The sequence below is a fragment of the Lissotriton vulgaris genome, chromosome 6 (assembly GCF_964263255.1).
Source record: "Lissotriton vulgaris chromosome 6, aLisVul1.2, whole genome shotgun sequence".
NCBI lineage: Eukaryota > Metazoa > Chordata > Amphibia > Caudata > Salamandridae > Lissotriton > Lissotriton vulgaris.
In genome coordinates this window covers 1,376,946,527-1,376,960,719 of record NC_141694.1, presented here as the reverse complement: position 1 = coordinate 1,376,960,719, position 14,193 = coordinate 1,376,946,527, and positions in this window count along the sequence as shown.

The following is a 14,193-nucleotide window of genomic DNA, read 5'->3' as shown; positions in this document are numbered from 1 at the left end:
CAGAGTTCCTTTCCTTTCTTTCTGCCAGCTCAGTCTTGGAGGTGGGGGCTGGGCCAGCCTTGGGCATGGGCAAGCTGGTCCCAGATCCGGGGCACCAATATTCCAAGGGGCGCAGCAGGGAACTGCCTGATTTAATGTCATGAAAACAGCAGATCGTCCATCCCACTTGGTCTCAATTGGGTCTAGTTAAAGACTTTGTAATCAGCCCTTAATGTACCTCAATTTAATTGTTAGCACCCCATTAACCACCTGCCCGCCTCCCATGTTCCTCACAGCTTCTGCCATCACACCACAATGATACCCCATCCCAACAACAAACAACACATTTTGTTTCCACACAGGGCTCTGTCCTGGTCAATCCGATGAAGGGCAGGCCCTGGGTGGGGGCAGGGGTTGAGTAGGGAAATAGACAAGTGGGTAGGGTAGAAAGGGAAACAATGAGAAGGGGGACAAGAATACTTGTGAAACACCTGCGGAGAATGAGCAGGCGCGGTTGGCATGAACTAAAAAAAGAACAAATTTGAAGTAGTTTGCTAGGTCATCTTCCGGCCTAAGGCGCCCTGGACCTCTGCCCAGCTTGTCCATCTACATGGCTGGACCTGGGTATACCGACAATTCCACCCTGCATCATCCAGGGAATCTCCTGCACACCAGACACCTTCTTTACACACAAAGCACATAACCATTACAGCCAAAAGTCACTCACACACATAGACAGGAATAACAGAACAAAAAATAAAAGCATTCTACCAAGGAAAATTGACCACTAATCCTGAGTAACCTTTAGTTACAAAACAGTGAAACCTCTAAGCTCAAGTAGCATGACTATCTCTAGCACTTCTGTGCACACTAATGCAGTCTCCCCTGGCATCAAATTTGATCCAGCATTTCTGGGCCGATTTTAGGTGTTGTAATTAGGGCACCCGGTTTTATGGTATTTATATTTAAAACATTTCCATCTGTATTTATCCATATTTATTTTGTGTTTTGTGAACAGATGAGATGATAACTCTTATATTTCTGCATTTATTTAATGTACACATTTGCACTTACTCATACCCTGATGCCTGTCAGATTTTAGCACATTACACAGTCAAAACGAATAAAATAATAAACCCACATTAAAAAATAGTGTGATAGCACAAATTCATGTTGAGATATGCTTTAATTTAAGTACATCTCATTGAGCTGTATGCCTCCCCATGCTGCCAATAGGTACAGCTTTTGCCCTGAAAACCATTAATCTCATCATGGAAAGTTACTCAAAAGAAGCCAAATGATCTGTATTTTTCTGCTTTTCTGTCTGTATTCATCTGTAAAAAAGGGAAATCAGGGAGCCCTAGGTGTAATTAGTTATGTGATATATTCTTGTTATTTAATAGGATGTATTTCTTTAATTATTATAACGTTTATTCATTTTATGTTCAATGGGATTTCCCGTTTTTTTCATTGCCCTTCTTCCCCACTTTCCCTTTCTGGTTAACTCCTGCATTTCATAACTGTTGGAATGTGCAGGATTATGTTATTTCCATGTTTTCCTTGCCCTTCTTCCCCCCTTTCCCTTCCCTTTTTGGTTAACTCGTGTATTCCATGGCTGTTGGAATGTGCAGGATTCTGTTAGAGTTTGTTGGGCTCTGTTGTTGAGAGCTGCCTGAGCTGTCACAGAATAATCTACTGTGGCCAACTTGTCTTGCCTGATTCTAGTTACTACAGTAGGATTTAGGTTTCCTTCTTTGCTGGATCATAAATCACTTACTTCATTTATATCTTGCTCCTCCCATGGATCTTTATAAATCACACTGAGGGGAAAGAGAGTTAGCATTTCTGGTGCAATCAATATTCAGTTTAGTTAACAGTGTAACCAATTTGTTTAATGAGGACCAGGAATTGGTAGCCAGGTTTAACCCCTTTGCTGCGGCGGCAATTCCGCCGCAGCGCTAGGGGGGGGGGCCGAGCGGCGCTCGCATGCTCGTGACGGAGACGCTCTGTCACGAGCCGCGGTTGCGCTGTGCTCATGACGGAGCGGTTCCGTCATGGCCCGCCCGCTTAATAGAACGCGCCGCGCAGGCGCGAAATCAGCGCCGCGCAAGCGCGGCGGCAGGGCCATGATGGAACCGCTCCGTCATGAGCACAGCGCCAACGCGGCTCATGACGGAGCGGCTCCGTCATGAGCATACAAGTGGTTAAGGGTGTTTATTACAAATTAGTAACTCAATTTAAGTAAATCACTCCTAAGACCATACTGTAGGAATATAAAATGGCAACAGTGAGATCAAACCACCTAAAGAGGTTTAGGCAGACAAGAATTAAATCAACATGGAGCTAAGTTGCTGCAATACAGAACAATAACATTAGAATCTGATGCTCGGATACTAATCTCAGTTGGTCCTTTCTATTCATCACCAATCTAATTCTTCCAAGACACACACAACATTCAGAGTTCAGAAATCAATAGCTCTATGGAAAATGGCAGGGATAAGGCACGAGTATTAGTATCACCAGCAGTAACTTTGCAGAAGTTTGATCAGGAGTCCTCAGTAAGCTGGAAATAAGTGTTAGTCTAAACGTCACTTAAGGAAAACAATGGGACTTCGGAGAATGTCTTAAAAAGGCCATTCACAGGCAATGGGGATTCAGGAAATGATTCGGGTAGGAGTCCATGGAAGATTCTGAATAAGTTCTGCAGAAAGGGGTTCAGCAGAGAGTCCGTAAGGAAAGTCCAAAGTCACCTGCAGGATTTAGTTGCAAGTCTGAAGAAGCTCTGGCAAAGTTCAACGGTGTAGTCGATAAGGTATAAGCCACAAATTTGTAAGGCAGCACTTTGGTTGCATCATCAATAGAAGCCCATTGTATTTGCTTCAATCTCTAGGTAGATTCACATGTCGCACTCTGCAACTCTGTCACACACTCAGGCTAGAGTATAACAGTCCTTTATTCATCCAAAGGCTTCTCATGTGCTTGTAGTCTGATTCCTTTCCTAGACATGCATCTATTGTTGCTACAGTCTAATTCCTTTCCCAGACATGCATCTATTGTTGTTACACGAAATGTATCTATACAAAACTAGCAATGCATGAGAACACCTGCAAAAACAGAGTATGAGAGAACAGTAAATTATTAAATGAACTACGAAGAAACACGGGCCTTTTGAGTAAATGCTCAAGGGCCTGATTTAGATCTTTGTTGATGGGTTACTCCTTCATTACGGTGACGGATATCCTGTCCTTAAAAATAGGTATCCCGTAGGATATAATGGGATTTATGTTTCAGCAGATGGGATATCTGTCACTATTGTAACGGAGTAACCCTTCTGCCAAGATATAAACCAGGCCCTAAATCAATGATGCACATTTAAAATGCATGTGCACATTTAAACATATACGTAATATAATAATTCTCTAGTACTTTTAGTTCATGTTGCATAGATCACACGATAAGCAATCAAACTGAACAGTTGTAGTATAGATGAGAACAACGTTAAAAGTACATACATGTAACATTAATACATACATTGAAAACCTTTTTGTTGTTTAACCTGTGTTTTATTATTGCATGTTAATCACTTTATTAATCAACATCAATTTATTTGTTCTAGATTATTTCATTAAATGCATCTCCTATTTAGTAAAGACGGTACCTAAGTTATACGTTCAAAAGTAATTCTTTCTACTTAGTAAGCATTCTACAAGAGAAGTGTAAATTCCACATTAAAGATTCTTCTGCAACAGCAGTATCAAATGCAACATGTTCATGAATCATTATGACACGTAGGACCTAGATGTAAAAACATGTTCATTTTGTGTGTCAAGTATCATTTGTATTTAGGTTTTAGTGATGTATAAAGAGTGGGCAGTTTTGAGCTGCAACACCGTCACCTTCCCATTTCATTTCCAAACGTAGACAGCACCCAAATCTCCTCCCCTCCTACCATCAACATCATTGCCTACCCCACCTCAAAACCTCCCATTGGCCACCACACCACCTTGTTTCTAAAATCAATAGACACGTTCTCATTGGCTGAATTCTTGTTAAAATGGTTATGAAGATGACCCTTCTTATTGCTGCAAATTGAAATGCTCTCCATATATTAGACCCCTACCTTCTTCAACTCTCATAGCATTGACTACGACGACCTGAGTACGATAGGTGTCCCACAGCCTTCCCCCACCAGATCTTGTGGCTGCCTTCCCCTTTCAGCCATGCTCCTGGGGTAGGTTTCCTTGTTGGTTTTCTTACAGATTTTTGTTTCACCTGCATTCCTGCCATTTTATCGCAAATACATTGGGGGCCATGACCTGGATCCTCCATTTTGTGGTGTCTACAGACTCTCTGATCGACTCCTACCACCGGTTAGCACCTTGTACTCTCCAGTTTCTCCATCGCCTTAAATCGATCCCCTTTTGAACTCTTCACCCCTCTTTCCTTTCTCATTCACTATAATACATCCCTTCGCCCCCTCCTTCTGACCCGTCCCTTTCTAATGCAACCCGACGCTGTGAGGGAGTCTGGCCCTGGATAGTGTTGATCTATTGGACCCTTACCGTATTGTCGACTCACTTACTCTAACTTTTTGGCGTTCCCTCTAAGTACTCCCCCATTGCCGTTTCTAACCAGTCCTGATCTGCATCCCCACCCCTTTATTATTACACCACTACTCTCTATGCACCATTGAACTTGTCTTCTAAGTTTTTTTAAAGCTTTGATAACTGATTTAATTATGTAACACATTTTGGTTTTGGTTTTCTCTATGCAAGGATTTGTTCTTGTAACTGATGTAACTGATGTAACATTGTAACAATGTTAACCTCATGTAAAGCGCTCTAATACCGCCGGGTCTAGCCAGCGCTATATAAAACTCTTCAGATAAAATAAATCACTTAGCTGTTCCTTTTCCCATCATCTGAAAGTTTTTTTTTTATTCTTGACCCACTGACCAGCCATAACAACCATAAGCATGATATTTCTGACTCCTCTTGTTAATATAATTGTTTATCTTCTCTTGACGTTTCTCTTGACATTTATCCACCTTCGAATTTCTCAAAAATCCCAATATCATTTAATGTACTCTTCCCGAAAGCCACTAGGGAACCAAGTACATTGCAAATTTCTGCCCCCACAATAATTCAAACAAAGACTTTCTCATGGCTGATTTTGTTGTTGCTCTGTAAGTTTACATTGCTTACAAAGTTTCTTGCTCTTCTGCCTCTTAATAATAGAGTACATTTCTTCTATATTTTATGTTGCTCCTTTTAGTAAAATTACATGTTTATTCTTATTTATTTGTGTTTTTTACTGCGCAAGCAAGACACAAATGGGTGGCAGAGTGCTTCCCATAAGTACAATTACAGGACTTAAGAATCATTAGAACAAATTTAACTGAGAAACGGTTTCAAGATTAGAAGACACATTCCAATTCTGAAAGGTAGTTTTGGTAAAACTTTTTCCTTCACAGGTAGGCCAGAAAACTGTGAGATGAGGGCATCCATACATTAAGTCTTCCCCTCTGCAAGCTAGTAATCGCCCATTACAATGGAGTCATAGCCAATCCTTACAAGGTTATTCTGACACCAATGTCCTCCTGTGGGCACCTAGTCACAGAAATCTGGAACAATGGCAAGATTATCTGTGTGCGCCACACAATATATCATCCACCTGGTGACAATCTGCTCTTCATAGAGTAAATTATGGAGTACATTTCCTCATGCGTGGACCTTCACACTAGCCATATCTTCCTCTGGGATTTTAGCCTTGACTGGAATGATACAAATGCTCCCCTAGTATGCTCTTTTAAGGTTTGCCTCTCCGACCTCAACCTCATCCCGGCCTGCAATGGACCCACCCAGAATAAAGGCACCACCCTGGATCTTATCATAGCTAGACACAACATTATACTTCTTGCTGACATTATATCCTGTAATTGGCCGGATCATCACCAAGTCTCCTTTCACATTTTGGAAAAGGTCCTGCTCAGACAAGGTCAACTGCTTGAAACCAAACAGCTAGTTCTCAATCTGAGAGACATCAACATCATTAATCTAACTACCATCAGCAAGAATCTGCTTCAGCTTCCCCCTAACATGTCTAACTTGGAAGACCTTACGTATCACTACATCAATTCCATGTCAAGTATATTTGACTCTATTGCTCCCAAGCAACTCAAAAGGATTCTGATCAAACAATCCAAAACCTGGTTTAATGGATCCCTTATTAAGGAACGTCGCAAACTTAGGCTTTGTGAGAGACTATGGAGAAACTCTCCCTCTACTACAAGCCTCAATCACTTAAGGAGGATGAGAAGTGCATTCAACAAACACATTCGCAATGTGAAATCAGATCACTTCAGGGTCCAGCTTGATAGTGCTAAAAACAGACCCAATAAACTTTTTAAAATTATCAAAAAACAAGCTACTCATACTACAAACCATATATCTGCACTCATGACCTCCTGCCCCAGCAAGGAGCACTTCTAAGCTCACTTCTTGGAGAAGGCAAAGAAAATTGAACTTGAACTGCAATGTGCCACCCCAAACTGGCGGTCCTTGAGCTCCCCTGCATTTGATGTACCTAAGGCAGAGATTGCACTTTGCCACCCCATAATCTGCTCTACTGAAAATAAAGTTTCTTGGAATTCTTTCCTGCTCCCGAATGATGCGGAGATGGCACTTTCTCTGGCGTCTCTAAAACCCTCTAACCACTTCAGCGATCATCTTCCCGCTAAGCTTCTCAAAGATCTCAATTCAGCCATTCTTCCACTCTGGGCCCGGATCATTGAAGAATCTCTCTTACAGGGGAGATTTCCTGACTGCTTCAAGATGGGGCCAGTCACTCCTGTCCCCAAGAAACCAAATGATAACTTAGCGGATCCCAATATTTTCAGCCCCACGTCTGCATCATGACTTTAGGGAAATTACTCGAGAAATGCGTTCACACACAGCTCTGCAAGCACATCAAGAAATGTCAGATCCTTGACCTTTACCAGTCAGGTTTCAGAGCAGGGCACAGTACTGAAACCGCACTAACTCACATTGTTGATGACGCCTTGAGATCCCTTGATCAAAATGTCCCTTTTCTTCTGATTCTTCTTGACTTGTCCTCAGCATTTGACACTATTAAACATGAAAACTTGATTGCTGTTCTTCAACATAAGATGGGATGATCGGACCCTGTCTTAAATTGGTTTGCTTCTTTCTTGCATAAGCGTACCCAAATAATCAAAGTTAACCAATCACTTGCTACCAGTACTCCGGTCACTATTGGAGTACCTCAAGGTTCTGCACTGTCGCCGAAGCTCAACGTTTTCATGGAACCTCTTTCCAATATTCTGAACGGCTCTAACATTCAATACCATATGTATGTATGCTGATGAGACGCAACTGTATTTGAAGATCTCCCTTCCTGATGACATAAAAACTCTAAATGTTCCACTTCTGAAAACTCAAAATTGGCTAACACATAATCATCTGCTGTTAAAAACCCTAAAAACTGAATTCCTTCTGATTTCGGCTCTCTGCACTCAACTGCACCCCTCATGTTGTGTTGTTGACTCTGCCAGATCTTTAGGCATCACCCTGTACAAATACCTAAATATGCGCACTCACATTAGTGCCACTATTAGGGGTGCTAATCATCAGCTCAACACCCTAAGGAAAATCAAGCCATTCTTACTTCCTGAGGACATCCAGCCAGCAGTGCAATCCCTAGTTATCTCACACTTGGAATATGGTTTGGTCACCCTACCTGGCCTTCCTAAAGCTAGATTTTCTCAGCTTAGAGCCACTCTTAACGCTTGAGCCAGACTCATAACTGGCTCCAGAAAGCATGACCATATCTCTCCGGACTTAATTCAGCTTAACTGGCTATCCATTGAAGCAAGGATTTGTTTCAAGATAGCTAGCCTGATGCACAAAGCTATTCATTACAACACCTCTGTCTACCTAGCAAAGAAACTTGAGATATCGGGTTTGAGTCGGAACTTAAGAAGCTCTAATACTCTACTTTTGAAACCACCCAAATTCAATAAGAAAAGATTATACAACCATGCTTACTCTGGTCTTGCTCCAATAATTTGGAGCGCTCTTCCTCCCGAGATCAGATCCAACCCATCGACTACCTCATTCAAAAAACATGTAAAGTGGCTGCTACTGAATGACCATCTACAGCAATAGCCCTTATGCCATCTTTTATCCACTTCCATCACCAGCTTGACAGTCTTTTTACCTGTCGCTCAAAATTTGTTATGTTTCTCGTCCCGGTCCTTTTTGATGAACTGCTGCTGTAACTTTTGTTAGGTACTTCTTGTGTTCTATTTTGTACTGTACCCATGTTTTAAACCTCTTACCATGTACCCTCCTTTGTACAACACTGTGCTGCCCTTTTTGGCTCAAGTTTGCACTTTATAAAACTTTTCAAATAAATTCATAAATAAATGTCGGAGTGAATAAATTAGTGGCAACAGTCTAGTGGGTTTACTTTTCTATCATACTGAAACCAAGTAAACGCATTGGGAACTAATATTTGTGTGCTTCAAGAGTGTTCCATTTTGATGTTCTTGTTAAAATCAGGTAGTGCTAGTAATAGATGTAAAGAGGCAGACAGGTATTTTTCGTTCCAACCTGCCTGCCAACATTGATGTACAGAATTACTGTGTAGGGATTCTACCTAGTTCATGGGAGTCATCAGTGCCCGTTCGGGGACAGAAGCACCTTAGCATAGAGGCACCAGAAGGGAGAGATGAAGTATTCACTGCATGGTTTCATCTAGGTGACAGGGTTGGCAGAGATGCTGTTGGAAATCACTTCTGTCGCCATCTTGGACAATTTCATTTAGCAAAAATGCTGTACACCATCGCCTGAAGTGAACTTTTCCAGCAATCCCACTCCACAAAAAACCTCCTCTGAAAATTAAATCACAACCTATGTGGTTACACTTTCCTCCACCCAGCTTCTGACTGCTTTGAATATTATTTTGGTAATACTACTGCAGAATCTTCTCTTTAAGAAATCAAAGAAAAATGGCTTGTTATGTCAATAGCAAATTTCGGGCATGGTCTAGTAGCAAGTCTACAGTACGTTCTTAACCCCATGATGTCTTCGCAGATATATGACTCAACCAACATACTATGAACTTTTGCACAAACCTGCTTAGCCTGGTATCCTGTATGTAATAGTACAGAGGAAAGGTGTTCTGTGTCTCTTTTAGAGGTTTCCAGTTAAGAGGAATAGTCCACAAAGGGTAAAAACCTCAATGGCAATTTTGTAGCTTATGATTGAAGATGACGATTAATACTGAAGTTATTAGCAAGGCACCAAACTTCCCATGATATCAGGGAAGAAGAGTCAAGCAAGAAAATCCAAAAGTAGGCGTAATACACATTCTAGCTGAGGAAGCAAAAGTCAGTGACAAAAATAGAAGCAAGTGGGCAAAAATGTAACGAAAAAAAAGGAACCAATGCATTGCAACAAATCCATCACTTGGAAATGACTCCTTGTATATATTGGAAACAGGAGCTGACATCACAGGAAAAACTCTACTTTATCCGGAATTGGGAGCCTCAGATAGATCTCTCTGGACAGATCACCACTTCGGAAAGGGACATTTAAAAGGTTTGTGTAGTGTTCCGGTCAGTGCAACACTCTAGAACACTGTACCAGCTCATCGCATTCCTTGTGAAGGTTCTTGATGAGCTGATATTCTATAGAATGATATTATTTGAATGAGAAGGGGAGTTGGATACGGTTCAGGGAAATTTCCTGCGACCAGCTTGTGGTGGTTCTGCTACTCGTAAATACTTTCAATAAAATATTGCCTTCTGTTGGAAAGTGGGTTTCTGTTGCAGTAACCCCCAGCACACACTTTTTGCCGGACTACTGATGCATTTTGACTTGATGTGCTCTGGCTCCCTGCCTATCAGGTTCCCAGGGCCTGTGTTCTTTCCCCAAAACTAACCCAATTGGCATCTCTAGCCACAGGTCAGTCCCTGGTAAATGGTACCACATTTACCTAGTGCACTGTGACCAGGGAAGACATCTAAGGGCTGAGGCACTTATTGTGCCACCTTTAGAGGCCCTGTACCTTTACAAACACACACTGCAGGCTGCGTGTTATGGTGCTGAACAAAGTGAAGAGTCGACATGGTAGACATCTCTGTGTGCTCTGCCTACAACCCTCTGCCCTGGCATAGGCCAGTAACCCCTCTGGCTGAGTGCACTATACCAGTGGTGAGGGTACAGGTGCATGAGCCCAGTGCCCCTACTGTGTCTAAGTCCATTCTTAGACATTGTAAGTGCAATGCTGCCATTAAGAGTATATGGTGCTGGGAGTTTGTCATTACGAACTCCACAGCACCATAATGGCTACACGGAAAACGGAGAAGTTTTGGATCAAACTTCTCTGCACATTAAACCCACACTGATGCCAGTGTGGGATTTAATGAAAAATGCACACAGAGGGCATCTTAGAGATGCCCCCTGAAAATTAACCTACCACTAGTGTCAAGGCTGAATGGCTGCTTTCAGCTGCCACCACCAGACATGTTTCTGGACCCCTGGGTCAAGAGCCTGCTGCTCTCTGGGGTCTGAAACAATGCACATACTGGGACGAGGTGCCAAGCCTCCTTCCCCAGGATGGACAGGGTCCATGAAGAGGAAGCTTCAAAGGCTTGCCGCCTTTGTGAGCTTCCCCAGACTACTTTGCTGCTTTTAGCAAATGGTCCCCACTGGTTCTGGCCCCTCACTTTGGGCAGGAGAACCAGCAGAAAAAACAAGTGAGGAAGAGAGGTGTGCCCACCTCTGCCAACTCCACCCCTCAGGTGGGGGAAACAAGGTGAAGCACAACTCTCAGTCCATGCCATCTTGCAGATGGTGGGGACTCAGCCAACCAGGGACAGGCTCGTGCCCCCCTCCCACTTGAGGGTGGCATAATAGGGGGTGTACCCACTACAGTGAATGGACCCATTGGTCCCTACCTTTTACCTACCTGTAACACCCCTAAATCTAGTATTTAGGGGCACCGCTGAGCCTTGCTTCCTCAGGCAAGCAGACCAGAAAAAAAGAAGGACTGAACAGCCGTACAGCAGCTAACAAGAGGAAGATGCCCTCTGACTTGGCCCCAGCCCTACCGGCCTGTTTTCCCCTCAAACCTGCTCCTGCGAAATCCCGGTGTGTCCTGCAGTAAGCTACCTCAAAAACACAGGAGGACCTGCCTGCCTTCCACCTCAAAGACTTTGTCTCCCATGAACACCGGATTTGTTCATCTGCAACCTATGGCCTTGGCCGGAACTCACGAATCCGCACCACTCTGCACCCGCCGTCCATGGCACGATATCGAGTGGGCAAACACCACGACGAGGTCACCCCGGCGATCCTGACCCAAGATCCGGTGACCCCTGACCTGCCTCAAGCCTCCAGCCGACGCCTGCAGCCTAAATCCAGAAGGTCTCCCCAACCGTGACCAGGAGTGTCCCTGTCCTGGGGTGGGTACTCCTGCTTCTCTCCTGTGGGAGGGGGGCAGGAGCCTAGCTGTGATTGGGCACGGCTCCCCATCTTCAAGATGGCTGGAGCCCAGGGTCGTGCTTCACCTCGCCTCTCCCACCTGAGGGGTGGGGTTGGCACAGGCTGGCACACCCCGCTTGCTGACGTGGGTTTCCCTTCAGTCTTTCTGCCAGAGTAGGGGTTTAGAACTGGTGGGGGCCAGTTGCTGAGTACAGCAAGTGGCCTGGAGAAGCTCACATAGGCGGCATGCGGCGGCGGCATCCTGGGGGAGGAGAACTAACACCTCGCCCAGGACGTGCATTGTTGCAGGCCCAGGAGAGAGAGGGGCTCTCCACCCAGGGGTCCAGCAGCATGTCGGCTGTGTGGCAGCCTGGGCAGCCACTCAGTCCAGACGTGGATTGTAGGTTAGGTTTCAGGGGGCATCTCTAAGATGCCCTCTGGGGAGCATTTTACATTAAATCCCACACTGGCATCAGTGTGGGTTTAATGCGCTGAGAAGTTTGATACCGAACTTGTCAGTCTTCAGTGTAGCCATTATGGTGCTGTGGAGTTCGAAATGACGACCTCCCCGCAACATATACTCTTAATGGCATCACTGCACTTACAGTGCCTAGGAATGGCCCTGGGTACTGTAGGGGCACAGGGCTCGTGCTCCTGTGCCCACACCACTGGCATAGGGCACCCAGCTAGAGGGGTGACTGATGTATGCCAGGGCAGTGTTTTTGTGGGCATGGCACACAGGGGTGTGTGCCATGTTGACTCTTTGTTTAGTTCTGTACTTAGACCCTCAGCCTGCAAAGGCAGTGTGTGGGTGTCAGGGTACAGGACCCCTAAGGGTGGCACAAAAAGTGCTGCAGTCCTTAGGGGTCTTCTCTGGTCACCATGCCCTGGGTACCTAGGGTACCATTTACTAGGGGCTGACAGGTGGCCAGAGATGCCAATTGGGTTTTAGTTTCAACACAGTTTTAGGGAAGGAACACAGGCCCGGGGTATCTGGTTGGCAGGAGCCCAGGGCACCCTCAGTCAAAGCATATCAGCAGTTCAGAAAAAAGTGGGAGCATACCAATGCAAGACAGATGGCACTTTCTCACATCTATTGACGAGCTGAACACAGTTGAGCGATCAAACATTACCATGGCTCAACATAAGCACAAAATGTATTATGATGAATGTCTCTGTTAACCCCTTCGGTGCTGCTGACGACTTTAGCTCGTCACGATTCCAGTAGGGAAGGTGTTGGTTCATTCCTTATGTTGGAGCGCCATCTAGAGCAAGTCCGGTAGATAATGTGTTTGCAATAGTAGCGCGCAATGCTTTCCAACGGGGCAACCAGATTGCCGGGCTTACCTGGAAGGCCTGAGGCCTGAGGTCCAGGGGAGGGCGGCCTCCCCATCCCGGGTGCTGTCCTTGGTCCTGCTGCGTGGCAGGGTGCCCGGGACGGGGTCCGGAGGGCCCAGGGAGGCTTTCCCTGCGCCGCCGGGCTTGGGAGCCCAGGCTGGGTCCAGGGGCCCGGCCGGGCCCCGGGTCGGGTGCCACGGCCCTGGGCCCGGTCCACCGGCCTGCCGCACAGCCAAAGGACCAGGACGGGGTTCCGTCGTGCCCGGGAAGCCTCCCCTCGCTCGGCTGAGTTCAGCAGCTCCGGCCGGGGGCCCCTGAGGGCCCGGGGAGGGCGGCCTCCCCATCCCGGGCGCTGTCCTTGGTCCTGCTGCGTGCCCGGGACGGGGTCCGGATTGCCCTGGGAGGCTTCCCCTGCGCCTCCGGGCCTGGGAGCCCCGGCTGGGTCCAGGGGCCCGGACGGGCCCCGGGTCGGGTGCCACGGCCCTGGGCCCGGTCCCCCGGCCTGCCACACTGCCAAAGCTCCGGGACAGGGCTCCGTTGTGCCCGGGAAGCCTCCCCTCGCTCGGCCGAGTTCAGCAGCTCCGGCCGGGGCCCCTGAGGGCCCGGGGAGGGCGGCCTCCCCATCCCGGGCGCTGTCCTTGGTCCTGCTGCGTGGCAGGCTGCCCCGGGACGGGGTACGGAGGGCCCGGGGAGGCTTCCCCTGCGCCTCCGGGCCTGGGAGCCTCGGCTGGGTCCAGGGGCCCGGACGGGCCCCGGGTCGGGTGCCACGGACCTGGGCCCGGTCCCCCGGCCTGCCACACTGCCAAAGCTCCGGGACAGGGCTCCGTTGTGCCCGGGAAGCCTCCCCTCGCTCGGCCGAGTTCAGCAGCTCCGGCCGGGGCCCCTGAGGGCCCGGGGAGGGCGGCCTCCCCATCCCGGGCGCTGTCCTTGGTCCTGCTGCGTGGCAGGCTGCCCCGGGACGGGGTCCGGAGGGCCCGGGGAGGCTTCCCCTGTGCCTCCGGGCCTGGGAGCCCCGGCTGGGTCCGGGGGCCCGGCCGGGCCCCAGGTCGGGTGCCACGGCCCCGGGCCTTTGGTCCCCACGCCCCCGTTCCCTGGCGCCAGCTCACTTTTTCGTTGGGGCATAGAGTGACACCGGCTGGCTTGACTTTCGTGCCCGGCTATCTGGTCTCTGGGATCCCCTCGGCCATCTGGTCTCTGGGATCCCCTCGGCCATCTGGTCTCCGGGATCCCCTCGGCCATCTGGTCTCTAGGATCGCCTCGGCCATCTGGTCTCCCGCAATGCTTTCCTATGAGGGCGACCAGATGGCCGAACTTCCCTGGAAGTCCCGATGAGGTGCCATTTGCCTCCCGGATCCCAGCGAGGGCT